The sequence below is a fragment of the Gymnoscopelus braueri genome (assembly GCF_963280865.1).
Source record: "Gymnoscopelus braueri genome assembly, chromosome: 5".
NCBI lineage: Eukaryota > Metazoa > Chordata > Actinopteri > Myctophiformes > Myctophidae > Gymnoscopelus > Gymnoscopelus braueri.
Window position 1 is genome coordinate 33,473,432 of NC_137606.1, and position 20,806 is coordinate 33,494,237.

General features: G+C 45.7%; 1 protein-coding gene across 1 annotated transcript in view; it reads left to right on the top strand.

Annotated features, from left to right (window-relative positions):
- The window catches only part of col4a3 (collagen, type IV, alpha 3), an 82,396-nt gene that overhangs the window by 5,026 nt on the left and 56,564 nt on the right, over positions 1-20,806 (top strand). The window lies entirely within an intron of this gene.

The following is a 20,806-nucleotide window of genomic DNA, read 5'->3' on the forward strand; positions in this document are numbered from 1 at the left end:
TTAGCCACATAACAAATAGCATAACAACAACGGTCGCTTGACAACGACGTCATCTGCTTTGCTACTATTGTGATTGGTTAGGGGTGAACCAATCGCCGAAGACTGCCTCTTTGGCAATGCCCATCCCAGAAACGGCTGTAGTGGGGAGGGCCTACATCTAATCTATAGCATCAAAGCCATAGATTTTTTACAAGCGACCCTCTCGGGCTTATAGATATTTTGTTCAAGTTGTTGTTAATAACTAAGCTAAGAATATGACTATGATTTAAGTGGAATTTATACTTATGCAGTATTTACATTATATTTGTTATTAGTGTCTATATGTCCTCTGAAACCAAGGGGTTTATAGTGAGAATTTACTTATTATATAGTATAATTGTATTTATTTTTGTGTGTAAAACCCTTTTTTATGTGCTTAATAAATAAAGCACTTTGAAAAGATGATGGCCAATGTTGATGATAATTAAACCAAAATTAAAAAAATAAATAATAATCAATCCCCCCCGCGTGTCCTGCGGTGTCCCGCAAAACGGGTTCACCTGTCCCTCAATGGGCCTGTTTGGAGGTGGTCACCCTAATCTAGGATCTGATCCTTCAATCAATCAATCAACAAAGCAAGCAAGCAAGCAAGCAAGCAAGCAAGCAAGCAAGCAAACAAGCAAGCAAGCAAGCAAGCAAGCAAGCAAGCAAGCAAGCAAGCAAGCAAGCAATCAATCAATCAACTTTATTGTCAGAACACAGTTACAGGTAAAAGTGAGGTGAAACTCTTGTTGTAGCTAGTTACTGGTTGACTGTAACATCACTGATCTAGGATCTGAAACTTGAAACCCTTACTATTGGTTGATTTTAATGCTGCTGATCTAGGATTTGATCATTGTTCTACTGTTGTTGAAGAGAGACAGAAATGATTGGAATGTAAAGACAGATTTATGTTAAGAAGCTCAACTTACCTTTTCAGAAAAAGTAAACCTAAAATGTGTTAGTGTATGTTTCACTGTGTGTGTGTGTGTGTGTGTGTGTGTGTGTGTGTGTGTGTGTGTGTGTGTGTGTGTGTGTGTGTGTGTGTGTGTGTGTGTGTGTGTGTGTTTTTTACAGGTCGTTATCAGAGGCAAACATCTGTTAGCAACAGGTCCTGTCCTGTCACCACGGCAACTACTGACACCACAGAGGCAGACAGACAGACAGACAGACAGACAAACAGACAGTCAGGCAGGCAGGCAGGCAGGCAGGCAGGCAGGCAGGCAGGCAGGCAGGCAGAACAGACAGACAGACAGACAGACAGACAGACAGACAGACAGACAGACAGACAGACAGACAGACAGACAGACAGACAGGCAGGCAGGCAGGCAGGCAGGCAGGCAGGAAGGCACAACAGACAGACAGACAGACAGACAGACAGACAGACAGACAGACAGAAAATACACATTGAACTATTAGTCCGTGAGCCAGGGGGGTTGGTCAGTACCATCTGAGGGGAATAATGCTCATAGTGATTTTTGTCAAGGTATGCATGTCTAGAGTTAGAAAATATGTGATAGCCTTGCACCAATGGTAGCTTTATGGGTGCTATCATGCATTTTATTTTATAACACTAGGCAAAAATGACATGGGTCAATCTATGAAAATATACTATTAACCCCCCCCAAAAATATATATACAAAAGGTTTTTCAATTGGTTCTGGTACGTCTAGGCATGCTTAAGAACATACAAAAAAATCTAAGAAATTATATTTCTCGTAAAGCCATCATTTTCAAGATGGCGTCCAATATGATACTGTTCAACCTAGAAAGGTGGTTTTGGTGTCTAAAACTAGGTTTTAGGGTTCAAGAAATATGGCTGAATCAGTGAAATTACCATCAGTTAATTATTTATTGCCAAATCAAAGATGGTGTCCATCCCATGGTGATGTTCCATTGTACTAAATTATGTTAAAAACAACTAAATATTGCAGTTGTGTGAGGGAATGTGTGAACTTATGGTGATTCATATGGGGACCTGGGGCGGGGGGGGGCGTTCATAGGTGTAGAATCTATTTCTACTGTTATATTTTCACTTGCTGGTCAGTCTTTGGCCTATGTGCTTAAGGTCAGGTCAAGGTCTCTCTCGCACCTTATCGTCCAACCAGGTGTCCAAGCAGGCAGCAGATATGGTCACTGGTTGACATGTACAGTAGGCCCTATTCACCTCACAATTGACATGGAGCCGTTTGTTGACACCTTGCAGGTATGGAATCAGCCAGAAAAGCTCTATAATGTAATTGTGCATCCCGGTGGGATGCATGTTATACAGTCATTCTTCAGCTGCATTGCAAAACTGATGCAAGGTTCAGCACTGGAAGTGGAAATGCATGTGGTTGCAGAACATGACAGGCAAGTTCAGTGGTCAGTCCTGAGTCAGCAGCACTCTTGAAGTGGTTTCTCTCAACTTGGCCAAAGACATTTGAACAGATACAGCAGTAGCCTACCTGGACACTGTGCATTTCCATCCTACTGGCTGACAGTGGGTAGACAACTTCTTCCTACACTTCACATCCACCAGTTTGAATGTGCAGGGAGACACATTGACATTAACTTCACCTTTTCTCTCATGAAGCACATGACTGAAGCACTTCTTCCGTGCTGGCCATGTGCAGTGTGCATGATATCTAACCCAGTGCCTGCCGAAGATGCATGTGCTCCATGCCATAGAGGCTAAGCTAGACCTTGTCTGTCAGCACCATGATAGATTCTGGATCACTGTCTCTGCTCACCAGTCTGGGGAGCAGACTGCCATAACGATCAGGAAAGATGCTGTCATGATGCATGTGAGTGGAGTGGACTGAAGCCTTCCCCAAAATGTGCAGAAACAGTAGAGGGAGAGTTGAAGCACTGGTGTGTCTTGGTCATAAAATATTGGGGTGTATCCTCACACACAGAAAGATCACCCACATGAGATGTCATCATGAAGAGTAAGAACATTAAGCAGAAGCCGTTGAGCATGTTGTACACCTTCAGTGCTGACGATAGATACTGCATTTAGTCATGATGAGGCAGACATCACCATGATTTCCTATATCCCTGATGCAGCCATCTCTGGAAAGGGTGTGATACACATGCTCAGTGATTTAACTGATGTTCTTGTCCTGTTGGTGTATTGGGGTGTATCAGGTGGACCTACAGTGTAAAGTACAGTGATGGGACAGTCTTATATGTATGGCAAAGGCAAGATCAGAGCACACAACACTTTGCTGGCAGGGAACTTCCCAGGCTACCCTGATGTGCTGGGTGAGGTGGTTGCCACAAGTCAATGGCCCTTCCTCCAACACCGACCAACCTGTTGCACCACATGTGGGCTCATTTACAAGTGATGTTGTGGAAAGTGGCAGACCACCAAGCTCCACCGGACAAGTCGTTTGATGTCACACAATTTGGATGGGAGATCCAGGATATTCCTTTTCCTGTCATTGCTAAGGGTGACCCAGCACCGTCAGAGCTATGTGACATGGTGCAATATCAATGTAGGGCACAGAGAGTGAGTGTAACTGCTCTGGTGAAGATGGTGGTTACTGATGATATGTTCATGCTACAGATGAGGAGTGATGTCAATAAGGAGGATACTTGTAAGGATGAGGTAGAACAGGATGTGGGTTGGAGAATACAGATGTAGTTGCAAAAGATACATATTTGCTGTTAGATTATATCATTTTACATTCAGGTTATTATGAATACCAGTTCTTGTGACATGTTAATGACACTTTTCACAAAACAAATTGAATGAAAGTTCATCAAGTTGTTTCCATTTGCTGTTCTCCCAGAGGTCAAATTTAACCTTGACCTGACCTTTGACATGATTGACCTGATATTTAAAAAAAACAGGAATGGATTCTACACATATGAAAACCCTAAAAAAAGAGGTATTACACAGAGGTATTCTAAGACAAGCGGATTACAAGTTAAAAATTGCCAGGCGTGTGTTTAGTGGCCATTTTGGATATTTTCTTACACACTTGCACTATATTCTGTTTATTGAATTTCATAATACATTTCCTTAGAATCTATGTATGTAAACATGGTTTTAAATCTTTAGGTAATTTACAAAGGAACCCTTTGTGTTCCATCTTTCATTAAAACCGAAGTACATCTTATGTCACATATAGTCACTATGTTGTCACTGCCAGTAATAGAAAAATATTCTAGATATGCTAATTTTAACAACCTTTCTGAACAATATATAGTCTGAGCTTTATCCCAACCATTTTTCAGAGAGAGAGGGTCAATAATAAGAGAGAACCATCAGTTTGAAGTAGAATGCTTCATTCGGATTTTGAAAACTGTGTTTTGGCTTGTGGTTATAAAAGGAGTGATAACACACAGATAGCTACCACCGATGCAAGGCTATCACATTTTTCCTAGCTCTAGGGGTGTATACCTACCCAAAAATCACTATGAGAATTATTCCCCCCAGATGGTACTGATGACCCCATATTTGGGGTCCGGGCTCACGGACTATATGTGTGTGCGTGCAAGTGTGCATGTGTGCGTGTGTATGTACGTGCGTGCGTGTGAGTGTTTTATTTCCTGAATGACATTCTCTGAATTGTTCTTATATTTTGTCTATTTCCTGCAATAATCACACTCTCTCTCTCTCTCTCTCTCTCTCTCTCTCTCTCTCTCTCTCTCTCTCTCTCTCTCTCTCTCTCTCTCTCTCTCTCTCTCTCTCTCTCTCTCTCTCTCTCTCTCTCTCTCTCTCTCTCAGACACACACACACACACACACACACGCTCGGCACACGCACACGCACACGCACACGCAAACGCTCACGCTCACACACACACACACACACACACACACACACACACACACACACACACACACACACACACACACACACACACACACACACACACACACACAGTGATCCTCTCTCCAGCGGTCTGTTTAATGAAACAATTGTGAAGTCAACAGGTAAATGAAAAAAGCTGCCTGTTATGAAAAACCTCAGTCCAGAAAAGACAGACACATCCAGTTATACTACTGGTACAACTACTAACACAAGTAAGACGCGCGAACGCGGGAAGCGAACGCAAACAAATTTAAATAAATATGAAAAAAAAAAATTAAAAAAAAGTAACCAATAAAGAAATACAAAAAAAAAAAAAAAAAAAATCTGCGTTAAAATGAGCATCTTAGAAAAATAGAAATTCACAAAAAAAAAACTTTTAATGTTTTTGAACAATTCAACAAAGTGTTTGAAGTGCCTGTTTCACCCACTTCCGGGGGGCGGAGCCAAAATCCGAGCCCGAAGTATTTGTTCGTAGACCCCCACTTAGGGGGGGTAGAAAAAGTTTCGGAGCGATTCGGGCACTTTTCATTTAACATGGGGTTTCAATGGGGAGTTTTTAGGAGCCTTCTCCGGGGCGTGGCTTCCGGGGGAAGGGGCTTAAACGCAACCTTGACAGGTGTGTTCAGTTTTCAAAGACCTTTCATTTGATGTATGGTACGTCTAAATTGGACATTTACTTATCTCAGAGGAGCTGCACGCAGGCAGTGCACACAGAGACACAGACAGAGACACAGTGCACACAGAGACACAGAGACACAGAGACACAACCCGAGCACGGTTTCATAGTAAGCTCCACTTGCGCGGAGGCGCGCCTTCGGCGCGCCTCCTTCCGCTGCGTTCGCAACTACTGCTGCTACTAGTACTACTACTACTACTATTACTACTACTACAGGGTGTGGTCACAGGACAATGGTCCCTACTCCCTATTAACAAGTAAGACGCGCGAACGCGGTAAGCGAACGCAGCTCGAAAACTAAGGCGTTTAAAAAAATATATATACCAAAAAATTCTGCGTTAAAAGGAGCATCTTAGAAAAATAAAAATTCACCCCAAATGTTTTTTGAATGTTTTTGAACAATTCAACAAAGTGTTTGAAGTGCCTGTTTCACCCACTTCCGGGGGGCGGAGCCAAAATCAGAGGCCGAAGTATTTGTTCGTAGACCCCGACTTAGGGGGGGTAGAAAAAGTTTCGGAGCGATTCGGGCACTTTTCATTTAACATGGGGTTTCAATGGGGAGTTTTTAGGAGCCTTCTCCGGGGCGTGGCTTCCGGGGGAAAGGGCGGGCTTAAACGCAACCTTGACAGGTGTGTTCAGTTTTCAAAGACCTTTCATTTGATGTATGGTACGTCTATATTGGACATTTACTTGGCTGCACACAGCTGCACATAGGCAGTGCACACAGAATCGCAGACACACACACAAGCCAAGCACGGTTTCATAGTAAGCTCCACTTGGCGCGTTCGCAATAATAATAATAATAATAATAATAATAATAGGGATGTTCGATATTGACTTTTTTACCGATATCCGATATACCGATATTGTCCAACTCCTAGTTTCCGATACCGATATCAATCAACCAATACCGATATATGCAGGCTTTTTCACCAAAAGTTACTGTCAGGTAACAACATCACATATTTAATAAAATTAAATATAATATATGCAATATAATATCTAATAAGTCTAATATAATACAGTGATGTTGTTAGGTCACTGGTGGAGTCCCACTAATCTTAGTGTTATGACCCTCTTTGTCTAGGCCTAGGGCAAGAATCGCAACATAATTGAAGGAGACAACAGCTTTTGTGCAAATAAAGTGAATTTATTAACCAATAGTAATAAATGGTACAATGAATGAATGAATGACTTGAGTAGTAAAATAAACATAATGAATGAACAACAGAAGGATGAACTTAAATCAGGCTAACAACAACAAAACAAAACTATAACTAACGAAAAGGGTTATTCCCCGAAGGGATCTTCAAAGCATCATCATGGTCACTGGTTGATATTTAGGTTTGATTGAGAAGGAAAGGAGGGACGGAGTCGCCGCTGACACACACAAAGTGCTGTTGTTTCCCGGCTGTGAGTTCCACACTGAGCTTAAGTAGACGAGGTGCGGCCTGCCAGCCTGTCGTTGCTATGGCGACGGAGTGAAGTGACCAATCCGTGGGGCTGATCAATTCCCACGTGCTGATCAGTTGATGGCCAACATCCCCATGCCGAATCATGACTATCAAGCCTACGCCCCACTCTCCTCTCCCATTCATAGAACTAGAAGTTCGGCCCGCTGCGCGGGCCTCACATCTAGCGTAACGTAATGCCCACTGCGCAGCGCAGATCGGCCAGATCCACCTGACAGCCACCGCACAGTGTGAGAGAGACCTTTTTGTAAAAGTAGGCCAAAGGCGCTTATAAGACATGCCAACACTGAGTGTGGCGTTCTGTTCGCGTTAGCAGACACAAAGAGAGAACACCTGCTCTATAGACGAATCCACAGACGTGCTTGTAGGCAGTCATAACTGCGGTGTCGCGGTGCGGAGCGGCAGCCGCTTGACACCACAGTTATGACTGCCTACAGGCAGCGCGTCTGTGGATTCATCTATACCAAAAAAATCTGTCATGTACTCGTAAATGTACTGAAATATGCTCTATTGGGCCCTAAACGTAGTGTAATTACGGGGGGGGGGGAAGTATCATATCTCTGCTGTCCGGCAGAAAACTCCAAAATGTTCATTTTTCAGGAAATGAGAAAAAGTGGAGTTAAGAGGTTTTGTTCATCATTGATAAGAACAGCTGAATGGACCTCCAAGCTCACAATGAAGTTGGAGGTCAAAAGGGGGTGGAGCAGTCGGTAGCGCTGTCGCCTCACAGCTAGAAGGTCCTGGGTTCGATTCCCGCAGGGGACGCTGTGGGCGCTGGGGGCGTGTTCTCTCCTCCGCGTCATCAGCGCCCACACCCTAGGTGGGGTTGGCGAAAGGGCCTTTCTGTGTGGAGTTTGCATGTTCTCCCCGTGTCTCCTAGGGTAGGTACCCTCACAAAAAACATGCAGTAATCCTGGTCACTATACTGCCTCCCCCTGGTCAGCCGGGGCGCCTGATGGAGGGGAAGGGAACTGGTTGGAATAACGTGTTCTTTCCACGCGCTACGTCCAACCAGGGAAACTCTCCCCTGTCAGGTGATAAGAAGGTCAGACGGCTCTCATGCATTGAAGGAGGCATGAGCTCGACCCTGGCCTCCCTAGGTTGGCAGAGGGAAGGTAGTGCCCAGGATTACACGCTTAGGCATTGGCACTAGGGTGAAAAAATAGGGGTTACAAAATCGTGGGATAAAAATTTAAGTAAAAACAAAAAAAAGGGGGTGGAGCCTGGAGTCAGCAAAACCAGCTAACTCCGGTGGAGTTAGCTGGTTTAGCAGAAAGTTTGAGGATACAATGGAGTTAGCTGGTTTCTGCCGGACAGCAACGATATGTATTTAGCCCCTCATTTGTATAGGAAATGTATGCTGTTAGAAGATCTGCCGGCCAGGGTGAGGGGTTGTATTGGTAACCGGAGTCAGTCTCGCCCCCAAAACACGCTCACAGGCATTTTTTTTGCAGCCAGCGGTTCTTGTATTCGTGTATTTGTTTAACTGAGGATAAGGTTAGAAATAGTTTTAGGTTTTGGCAGCGTTTTACTGAGGTTACGTTTAGGAATAAGGTTAGGTTTAGGCATAGTTTACTGAGGTTATGTTTAAAAATACCAGGTGAATACCGCCGGATTTGCCCCGGGGCGACTGTGTTTTGGGGCGAGTGTTTTGGTATGGCTTAAAAGAGAAAGTGGAGGCGTGCATAGCAGTGCCACGCACGCACACGCGCACACACACACACACACACACACACACTCACACTCACACTCACACACTCACACTCACACTCACACTCACACACACACACAGCAGAGGAAAAGTGATAAAGAGTTATGATATATAGGGATGATTCATTGATTTGTAGGCCTATGTTATCAACTAGAAGTTCGGCCCGCTACACGGCCCGAACGTCTATCGCCCACGCAGCGCCCCCCCCCCCCCCCCCCCCCCTTAGGGGTCCCTGGAGACTTGGGGGTACCTGGGACCTACAGACACGGCGAAGGAAAACTGTAAAGCCACAGCCACACATGCAAGATGTTGCACATGAACTCTGCAGCCGCACTGAGGCGCTCCAACACAAACACTCTGACATTAAGCTTCACTCAACAAACATCAGCACCACACACAACATTCACCTTCAGCAAAACATGTCAAGGATACAGGTAGATTAGAACATAACTAGTGAGGTATGTCCAGTAAGGTCTTCGGGTCATTATGCTCATTGCAGACATAGTATGAACAAGAAAACAAACTATTCATCCAAAAGTAATACTAGGAAGAGAGAAGCTCCCGTGTCACTGTCGGTCGGCACCATTTTGGCTCTTTGTGACGCCCAACTTGCTGCCGCACATACAGTAGCCTACAGTAAGTCCTGAACGCTGATACCCTTTACTAGGGCCCAGAACGTTGTCATTCCCCTCAGACCTGCAGATGGCACTTGGCCCTTGCTGGAGCAATAGCATTCACAATCCAATGGGAGAGGCCTCGATACACAATAGCGACAGCATGCATCAGCTTATACAGTGGTCATCAAGGGTGCCTTAATACCACTTTTAGAAGTTAGACATGGTTGCTTGGGCTGAACCAAAAATAAGCTAACTAGCGCCACCATTTTGTTCTCATGCACCAATAATGGAGGGCCACCCTCTGCTTGCATCTGCTGATAAGCAATATTGTATTATGTGAAAACATTCATCAACCCATGACATCTACAATATTGCATTGCTCATGGATAGAGATGCACCGATTAATCGGCCGCCGATTAAAAAAGCCGGTTTTAGGTCAAACCGGCTGGATCGGTGCTCGGCCGGTCACTGTCATAAATTCCGATTTTATGCCGGTCAAATTGAAACTGCGTTGGCACTGCGCAGCAACAGCATGATGATCAAAGTCGTGTGAGTGGACTCAGTAAACATTAGCAAGAGAGGCCCACAGATGGTGCTGATTACCATTGAAATATAAGGATACATTTATTGAATATCTATATAATATGGAATATATTATATTCGATAATGCTGGGCGCAGTTATAGCCTAGTCAATGTAGTGACAGTCGGTTCGTCAATCACGGGGAATTTAAAGGCAGTAAGTGCTTCACCAGGCTTCTCATACGGTCCATGCAAAAGATGTTGTAGACTACAGAAAAAAATAGCCTTTTATTGTAGCCAAGAAAAATCACCCGACTCTCTTTGCATATGCTGCTGAAAAGACAACTTTGGTGTGTGTGTGTGTGTGTGTGCGTGTGCGTGTGCGTGTGTGTGTGTGTGTGTGTGTGTGTGCATGCGATGCGATGCGATGCGATGCGATGCGTGTGCGCATTTCTCTCATACAGCCAGTAGCTGCTCATTCCTCCTACCTGCAGGGTTGCCTCTTATTCCAAATAAATTACTAGGCGCCATCTGAAAAGTCCTTAATGCTGTAATCAGCTTCCAACAACAACTCTAAAAGACGTTGTGATCATGATATCAGCCATCCACACCGCTGGTTTAATTCATGTGCCTACAGACGTCTTCTCATCTTTCCAGCTGTAGCCTATTAAAGCTCGTTAAGAGACTCGTCCGAAAGTTTAACAAAGTCCACTGAGCAACACAGAGTAGTGTAACATTTTTAGTCAGAGGTTAAAACAAGCCAAAACAGTGACATAAGGTGAGCTGAGAGAGATGAAGCTGGGACCCCCTTCTATATTGTATGAAATTGAACATTTGTTTTTACTTGGTCTGCTCTTTTTTCCCCTCTACACCTATATACCTCTTTGCCAAAAAATAGCAGATCTACAAGCTTGTGAGCTTGTAGATCTGCTATTTTTGGCTTTAGTCCTCCTCAGAAATGGGATGCTAGTGGTTAATGTAAAAAATATCATATCACACAAAGATTTGGCGGCCCCCCCTGTAGTAACTCTGAGGACTCCCTAGGGGTCCCGGACCCCCTGTTGAAGACCCCTGGACTAGAGTGACATAAGGTAAATTTCTCACCTTGAAAACAATTAAATGCAGACATGTCCTGCTATGTGTCTGAATGGGAAAACCTTATTTATTTATTTTTGCTTTTAGTTCAAATAAGAAAATAATTTTGCATTAAGATAAGATTTTGTTAGTTAAAAAAAGATTACCATTTTTAATAAATAATAATTTCAATAACTGATCTCAATATGGACCCATAATAAGTTTTGCCAAAATCATGCAGCTCTATAACAGTGACAGCCATAACAGCAATGGTACAAATAAACAAATAAATGATATAGGCTACAGTAGTATTCTTTAAAAAAATATTCTTGTTTTTGTAATGACTTTAGGCCTTTCGTTGCATAGTTAGGGCATCAATATTATAGCCATATCATGATATTAGACTGGATATCGTCTGTGATTTTGGATGTACTATTATGATATGGCATAAGTGCTCTTTTCCTGGTTTAATCTTATTAGTACTCTGTATTGGCAAATACACAAAATTAAGTACTTGTACTTAATCTAGTTCGAAAATAGAAAATCTGTATCGGTAAAACCGGTATCGGCAGGTCAGACTTTAAAAAAAACGGTAATCGGTATCGGCCAATTTTGCAATCGGTGCATCTCTACTCATGGAGGCTTACTTTGTTCACGTACAAACGTTTCTTCAACTGGGATTTTAGATATTGGTCCATAGATTGTGTATAGAAAGTTTTGTGAAGATTGCTTACTGGAGGCGAGCGCCTATCGCACCAGGACTCAAAAATGTTCCACCTGATGTCATACTGAGACCTCGTGGAACTCGCCCTGGCACACTGAATGGTGGCCACTACATCAGGAGGCAGCCCCTGTGAGCTCAAACTTGTACGCTTACGAGCCAGACCCACTGGTCCGGCGCCTGGTGGCGTCCGCAGGACACCACGACCCTGTCCTGCTCCAGAACGTCTCCGAACAACAGGGGAGTTCGTGGCTCGCAGCAGGGGGGAGGAGTGACTCCCGACCTCCACATGTGCCACGCTGGAGTGGGTGGCCAGGGTCTCAGTGAGCAGCAAAAGTCCACAACCCGGAGGTTTGCGTGACCGTTTCCCGCACTGATGACCACTCCCGGGCAGCGAGCCCAACCTGAAACTCAGGAGGCTCCGTGTCCAGACGGCGTGTGGTAGAGCTAGGAGTGACATTCTCCACTGCGTCATTACGCACGCCAAGCAGTCCAAGGGGATCCAAGTCTCCTTGTTTGTTGGCATAGCACATCGTTGTGGTACTGACCCCTTAGTCCAGGGCAAACCGATCTGCGATGTGGTATACAAAGCGTTTGAGAGCAATGAGGACTATCTCCCGGAGGAGACCCTGCTATCGCTACTGCGCCATGTCCACGTTCGAGCAATCCACCAAAACCCCGGGGCCCCGTGGGCTGCTGAACGGAAGCACTGTGTAGTGGATCACCATGGTTCCGAAGCCGTAGCGCAGGAACCTCTGGTGTCACGGTTAGACTGGGACGCGATAGTGGGCGTCCAAAGGATCCAACCTCGCTTTCCAGTCCGTTCGTCGTGTTTAGTGAAACAACGTGTCCATTGCCAGCACTCGCAAGACGATGACTTTCAGGGACCTGATCCAAACCATCAGGTACCGAGAAGGCCTCACGCCCCCCCCCCCCTTCTCTTTCATCAGGAAATAAGTTGAAAAAGAGCCCAGTGGACTCTGCTTCAGTAAAATATCTCTGATCACACCTCTGCTCCGTAGTGACAAAACCCCGGGTTACGTAGGTAACCCCCTGTGTCCAGCATTCGGGCGGTTAGGCCCGTTGCTTGAAAAGAAAAACATCGATTGACAATGGAAGTCTGCTGGAAAAATGCGAACCGTAGCCCTTCTGGTCCGTCCAGAGGTTCGGATTGCAGTCGGGTTCTAGTCAATGAGCCAGAGGGTTCGCGGGGTAGGTGGGGGCCACTGACGTCACCTGCTCCGAGGAGCGCCTGCCCGTCTCCTAGGAAACCAGTGACGACTCCATTTTGATCACCATGATCCTTCGGGAGGCGTCCACCAGGGGCAGTCGCGGCAGCGTCAGTGCGTGCGGTGGACGTGATGAGGTCACAAGACCAAAGTGCGTGCCCGTTCCCGTGAGAGACGCGGGCACCGTCGCTTCGAGTGGCGAGACAGCGGAACCCTTTCTCGGTTTTGTTGTTGTTACCCGGACCGATACTCTCGTCCCCCCCGGGGAGTGTCGAAGGGGTAACACCGGGGTCCTCTGGTCCGTCAACTTCCGCCCCTTGACAACCGCCATTTTAGGGAGGTCGACTGGGGCGGGCCTTTCGTGCGGTGTCGTTGCTACACGGAACGAAACCTTCGTCCCACCAGGGAGTCTCGATGGTGTAACACCGGGGCCCTCCGGAGTGTACACTTCCGCCTCCCCTCGTCTTACAGAGGCGCTTTGCAGCCATCTGCTGGACGGGAGAAGGTACTGCACAGGTGCAGATAGAAATGTTTTGTTCACAGAGGGGCCCTGTTTCATACCTTGAAACAACACTTTTAGAGACATTTGATTCACAGCAAGGTCACTACCTGTACCTGATTCATTATGTTCAAAGCACGCACAGGACTTTTCGTGTGGCGGACGTAATGAGGTCATCGCGTCGGAGGACGTGCCCGTTCTCGTGAGAAACAGGGGCACCGTTGCCTCGAGCGGTGAAACAGCGGAACCCTACCGCAGTGTTGTTGTTTACCCGGAGCGATACTCCCGACCCACCTGGGGAGTGTCGATGGGGTGACACCGGGGTCCTCTGCCATGACAACATCCTCCTCCAACCGTCCGTCATCTTGGTGAGGTCGACTGACCGGCCCTCTTGTACGGTGTCGTTGATGTAACACGGAACGAAACTTTCGACCCACAAGGGGAGTCTCGCCGGTGTAACACCTCAGTGAATCAGATAAGTAAACTTCCGCCTATCCTCGTCCGCCATGTTGGGCAGGTTGAGGGAGGCCGCCATGTTGTTCCTCAACTGTCCTACAGATGCGCTTTGCAGCCATCTTCCGGACAGAAGAAGGAACTGCACTGGCGCAGTTAGAAAATTATTTTTCTCACAGAGGGGCCCAGTTCTACACCTAGAAAACAATTATTTTCGAGACACTTGATTCATAGCAAAGGTTTTACTACCTGCATTTGATTTCATCATGTTCAGCATGCACAGGACCCGTCCCTACAGTGTTCGGAATGCTGTTCCAAGGCGCAAACCGAGCACTGAGGGCTCGGGGTATGAACCGCCTCGTTCATTTACACGTGAAAAGATGAGCATTTGTGATATTGGCAAAACATTTATTTCACACACAGGATGCACATATTTCACACACATTTAGACAAAAAAGGACACTGTGAACCTAGTGAAGCCCATGGCGAGACTTCAGTTCATTGTCTCTTTTAGTCTCAGTGTACCCCTGGATCCGCCCGTGGCCCTTGTAACGGAGGTCCTCTTAATCTCCGTTACGTTACAGGACTTTGGGATATGTTCATGTACTGTATATGGCGGGGGACACACAGTTATACATGGTATGATATTGCACATGATAAATAAGTAGGAGACAAGTAATGGATTATAATTATAATCTTTATTATCTGTTGGCATGTATGTGTGTTCCAGACATCGGGGGAGGGGTCACCTGTGAAAGACAAACAGCAGAGTTAGAGTAGTTATGCTATGGGCTCTAAGAATAAATGTTATTGCTATGTTTCTCAACTTACCTTTACTTTCCTGTCTCCTACTCCCAGGGTGCAGCATTAAAAGAGTCCCCGGGGAAACAACAGCTGCTTTTATAGTTCCGGGAGGGTTCCATCAGATAGGATTGTGCCAGGGGTGGGGAAAATGTTATATAGTTATGTTTGTGGGTTATTGTGGGGTTTGGGGATTGTAGTTAATTTAGATCAGTTAAGTGATGTCATATTGTGGTTTTCATATTAGGTATATTGCTGGGGTTGGTATGCGGGGGGGGTTTATGGGAAATTATTATGATAGAGCAACCCTGTAGTTGGTAGCACCTGAGGGTGGGGAGTATAAAAGGCTGCTTTCTATGCAGTCTGTAAGTAGGGCTGGACAGAGTAACATGTGCCCAGAGGACATGATTTTATTGTTAGGATGTATATTATGAACACTGTAACATTTTGGAATAAAGGCCCACCAAGTGGATTTTATATATTTCCTGCCTCTGCCTCCTCACTTCTGGTCATGACTGCTCGGTCAATCTAACAGCCCTGTCCGTGAAACCCATGGGAGGGAGGCCCAAGACCCCAGGTCCGCTCCGGAGAGGATTCTTATCAGGAAGCCCCTTCTCTCCGGTTCCTTCCTCCCTTTCTGCCACGAGAAGTGCAGGGCCCTTCGGACTCAGCCTCGGGCAGTAGTTTGGACTCGTCCCGCCGGGGAGGGAGGGGTGCCAGGCCTTGGAAACCCGGGATGGGGGCCCCGGTAACCACCCTCACGTCCTCCATGGGCTGCTCCAGTCCGCATCTGGAGATTGCCCATTTCAGGATGGCCGCCACGGGTTCGGAGGACTCCGCCGCCCCGCTGGGAGCCACCGCCGTCGCCGCCGGAGCCACCGGAGGATCCAAGCCGGCCACTGCCGCCTCCGGGCTGACTTGGTAGGAGGTGAGCTCGCTCTCTTCTCCCCCTTCGTTCATGACGTCGTCTCCCTAGGATCCGTCGCCGTCCGAGTCGATGACGTCCGGCTGGGAGCCGTCCCAGGCGAGGGAGACGGCGGGAGAGAGAGGAGCATCGATCGGCGAAGAGGTGAGCGCCTCGCGCTGAGTCTTCTTCGCGGCACCGCTGGAACGTGGAGCAGCATGTAGCGGTGGGCCCATGCCTGGGCCTGTGCTCACCGCCGACGCCATAGGGCCCATGGCGGGGCCAGCGTCGGGGTGAGCACCGCTACCTCCGGAGGCCGCTAGCCTCCTGGCTCTGTCGAAGCGGCATTCCAGCTGGTGTCGGGACAAGTCGCCCCAGGCCTTACATGCGTCCGAACCCTTCGGACCATCCAGGGCTATCCACGCGTGGTTAGGCCCCAGGCAGGAGATGCAAAGGCGGTGACGATCTTCTGCGGCGACGAAGAGGCTGCAGCTGTCCAAGCCGCAGGCACGCGGCACCTCCATCTTCTCCTCTTGTTTTTCCCCCGAGGCTAACAGGCTAGCTAGCACTTAGCTCTAACACTAGCCTGGCTTAGCACTTAGCTTAGCTTTAGCTGCTTCACAGCGGTAGCGCTGCAGCTTTTGCCTCGAGGCAGGAAAAACTTGAGAGGACAGGAAAGAAAATCAAGTAACTCGGGAGAGTTAATTATAATAATAATAATAACTGAAACTTTTTGAGAACGAATCACCCGTAGAGTGACACTGGGTGCCCTCGCTTTGGGAGTTGCTGGGATTCGAAAAGTTTCCTCGTGCTGTAGTGTTGCTTCAGGCTCCGTGCGCTTTCGCTTTGCAGAGTGAAGGAAGAGGGTGTTCCCCGTGACGCGAGGGGGTTTTATACCCGAGCCGGATTCCGGTTTCGCGTTCCATGACCCTGAACAAATGGAATTAGTACCGGGAGCTCATGTGTTGTGCTCTGTGCCATCGCCAGAGGGCGATGATATCCCATCCCTCTTATGTAGAAACGAAAGAATAACTACAGTTTTTTGGCTTTAAAGCGAGCCCACATTGTTTCTTCAGGAACGATATTTCTAGTTTTCTTTTGTTTTCTCTCGCTGCACTTAATATTCAATTCAATTCAAAGTAGCTTTATTGGCATGAGAAAACATACTGTATGTTTACATTGCCCAAAGCAAGTCAAGTGTCAAAACATAATAAAAATAATCTAAGAAAAAATGTGGAAAGTATACAGTTGGGTATAGCATTGTGTTAAACAGGGCTACATTATGTCACATTGCGACGTTATATACTGTACATGTTATATATCGGTACAGATATATGGAAAATACTGGTTAGTAGTCTTTAGGGTGGTTGTATTGTTCCATTGGCTAACCTTCTTTGATGTAGTGAGTGAGTGGGAAGAGGTGTGGAGGTGCATCATGTCCTGAAGGTATGGGGGTGCCATTACCTTGCTTGCTTTCTAGGCCATCACCAGTGTTTTGTACTTGATGCAGGCAGCAACATGAAGCCAGTGAAGTTTTAAGATTTAAATAAGTGATAGGAAATGGAACATGAAAGCTGTTCCTAACATATGAAGCTATGATGTCAGTCACTGTATGTATAAGACAGTTTTTTGTTAAGTACAAAAATAATGCTGATGATCACAAGTCACAATGAGTTTAGGCAACGTGTGATGTTGGATGCCTCCAGGCTGTTGTTACTGTCTGTCTGTCTGCACATTGTCTGTCTGTCTGTCTATATGTGTTTGTATAGTGTGTGTGTGTGTGTGTGTGTGTGTGTGTGTGTGTGTGTGTGTGTGTGTGTGTGTGTGTGTGTGTGTGTGTGTGTGTGTGTGTGTGTGTGTGTGTGTGTGTGTGTGTGTGTGTGTGTGTGTGTGTGTGTGCGCGCGTGCGTGTGTGTGCGCGTGTGCGTATATGTGAATGTGCATCTGTGTTTGTAGTGTGTGAATGTGAATGTGAATATGAGAGTTTGTATAATGTGTGTATGTGAATGTGCGTCTGATGTTTGTATAGTGTGTGTGTGTGTGTGTGTGTGTGTGTGTGTGTGTGTGTGTGTGTGTGTGTGTGTGTGTGTGTGTGTGTGTGTGTGTGTGTGTGTGTGTGTGTGTTGGTTTTCTGCATGATTTCACCATCAAGTCTGAGATTAAAGCCACACAGAGGCATTATGGGTTGGCATCAGGAAGTGAGTGAGTGTGTCTGTTGGGGAGATCAGCAAGCCTTGCCTGCAAGCCTTGCTTGCTGTCACCATTTCTGTGTGTCGCTTGCCTAAATGAACTTCATTCATGCATCTTCATTCATTCTGATGATCTTCATGCTAACATGTTTATCTGCTGAAAATCTGTTGTACAGTATATACTAGTGGCCATCCTGTTTTCTTTCCATCTTTGCCGAATGTTAGCCCCAGAATAGGGATGCTTAAGGGTTCTTACTGTAAGTGGTCGGTGAAGTAGAGTGCTAGGAGACCATGGATATTCTACTTAGTATCTAGGATAACAAGCACACAATATACAGTATGAACAAACCTAGAATCTATCTACAAGAAAACATAATTATCACTTATCCAAATTACAAATCACCTTAACCATCAACACAGTTTAACCTACCAGATAATAGTGTAATAATTTGTTTTTCTTCACATGCTTAAAAATTAGATAAAGTATGAAGTAGCATAAAAATCATCAGAATAGACACAATGCCACGCATATAATGAAAGAAATTAGATATACTGTACATAATATTATTGTAGTATGGCACTAGTCAAAAACAGAAACCCTGTATAGTCAATGTACTGTCATTGAACTACAAAGTTTGTGGACCATATGGTGGTAATCAGTAATGCTGTGTGTGTGTGTGTGTGTGTGTGTGTGTGTGTGTGTGTGTGTGTGTGTGTGTGTGTGTGTGTGTGTGTGTGTGTGTGTGTGTGTGTGTGTGCGTGTTTGTGTGCTTGTAGGTCTTTGTATTTATTGTTCCTGTATCTGAGGCCAGTGATGGTTTTCTTCATGGAGGACATGGGAAAGGTGTTGACCTTTCCCACAATTTAGGGATTGTAGCTATAAAGGATGTCATGCATGGTTCTGTTTTGATGGATTGAGTATAACACCACTGGAGCAGTTTGTTCACACTGTCCCTCTCAGTGCAACCAGTGCTGTACAATCAGTGCATTTCATGATGTGATGGCTGGGGGCACTGGTGATGATCATCAGTGTAGAGTGTGAATATCACTACTGTATTGTTGGTGTCTTGAATCCTGTTGCCTGTTGGTGAGGAACACCAGTGTATGAGATATGGGTTGACCACCAAACATTTTGGAAAGCTGCATGTCGAGCTGTAATGTAAAGTCAGACATCTAGCTTTTTGCAGCATGTGCATATACTGTAGATGTCCAGTGACCAGGTGCATAAAGGTAGCAACAGCATCCTCAGTACTGCCTTATCACATCTCCCTGCAATTCCCACTATATGTGTGATGGGAGTGGTTCTCCAACTTCTAAACAAGGTTCTCCTCTGCTCCTCTCACCTCCTACTTCCTTCTCTCCTTCTCTCCTCACCCAACTCGCCTCCTCTTTCTCCCCTGCTCTCTCTCTCTCTCTCTGTTCATCCTTTGTTGTCGTTCTACTAAAAACCTTTACCCGACAGCCAATCAGGGCATGCTGGTGTGTTTCAATGTGTTGTATCTTATCACTTCATCTCAGCTGCTCCAACAGCCATCATACCCCCATGTGGACACATGCACACGCACGCATACACGCACACACACGTACGCACGCACGCACACACGCACGCATGCATGCACACAAAGGTGTCCCAGGTTACTGTGTCTGTCCTGGTCAAGAGTCTCTGAGTTAGCCTGGTAGCTCTGCAGGGTGCTGAAGCTGTGGTCATACTGGCTGGCCCCCAATGACCCAGTTGTGGTTGTACTGGGCATGATGCATTCTTGATATTCACCCTACATAACGGTTCTTTAAAGTTTTGAAAATAATGTTATCTAAAGCATCTTATCTATGTTCATCTCTCCAGTCTAAATATTCAGTGGTATTTGAACATCGCTGTACATTGAAACCACATTCCTCACATCCTGCTAACAACAGCTGTTTGTTCCGACAGGACCTCTCTCTCTTTTACTCCCTCTATCTCTCCCAGACTTCCTGCCTCCATCTTTCTCTTCATTTGCTCTCTCTCTCTCTCTCTCTCTCTCTCTCTCTCTCTCTCTCTCTCTCTCTCTCTCTCTCTCTCTCTCTCTCTCTCTCTCTCTCTCTCTCTCTCTATCTCTCTCTCTCTCTCTCTCTCTCTCTCTGTGTCTATCTATCTGTGATTCTCAGTCAGTGTTGCATGTGTGTTTAAACCCAAACAGTTTTTCAATCTGTTAATCTGTGTCTGACTCTCCATTCAGCTCTGTCTCCATACTTGTCTGTCTACCTGCTTATCAGACAGTGAGTGCAACACATACTGTAGAATAGAATAGAATAGAATCTCCAATTGATGAGTTGTTACCTGCCTATAAGATTAATGCTACACAATTCTAAATGCATTTACTCATATTTTCAAACCTGACATATAAATGTATTTTCTGTCTTTTGTCTAAAGCAGGAATTCCCAAACTGTGGTACGTGAACCCCTGGGGTGCGCAAGCTGCCTCTAGGGGGTCCGTGACATTACAGTAATAGTGTAATGGTGGTTCTGGTGTTGTAATTAAAAATATTATCAACACATACATTTCTCTGAACTTTGAACAAATACTTTTTTGTTCTATGTGAGAAGGGCATATTATATTCTATCAATGGTAAACATGTGGTTACATTTTACTGCACCAAATTGGAAAAATCTCACTTCATAATCACCTACACAACTCAACACATGTACAGTACATTTCTCTGCACTTTGACCTTTCACCAAACACATTCCTCAGAAGGTCAGTTCACTTTTCAAACCATGTGAGAAGGTCACCTATCACTGGTAAACATATGGTAAGATTTTACTGCACCAAACTCACTTCACAATCACCTACAAAGCAAGCCTGTTACCCACAATTTCTACCAGTATTTGGAGCTGCCCAGTAGAACACATGTGCTCTGCTACAGCTGTTTGGGGACAAGTGTCTCTGGTTTTCGGGGGACAAGTGTCTTACACAAAGAGTTTGGGGGGAAGAAGTGTCTTACGCAAGGACACATTGATGGCTGTTAGGGGACAAATGTCTACACAAGGACACTATAGTGTAGAGTGGGTAATGGTTGATTTATCCTGTGTGTATAGAAGTTTCCTAGGGCGTTGTGGGCATCACTTCCTGTCGATTTG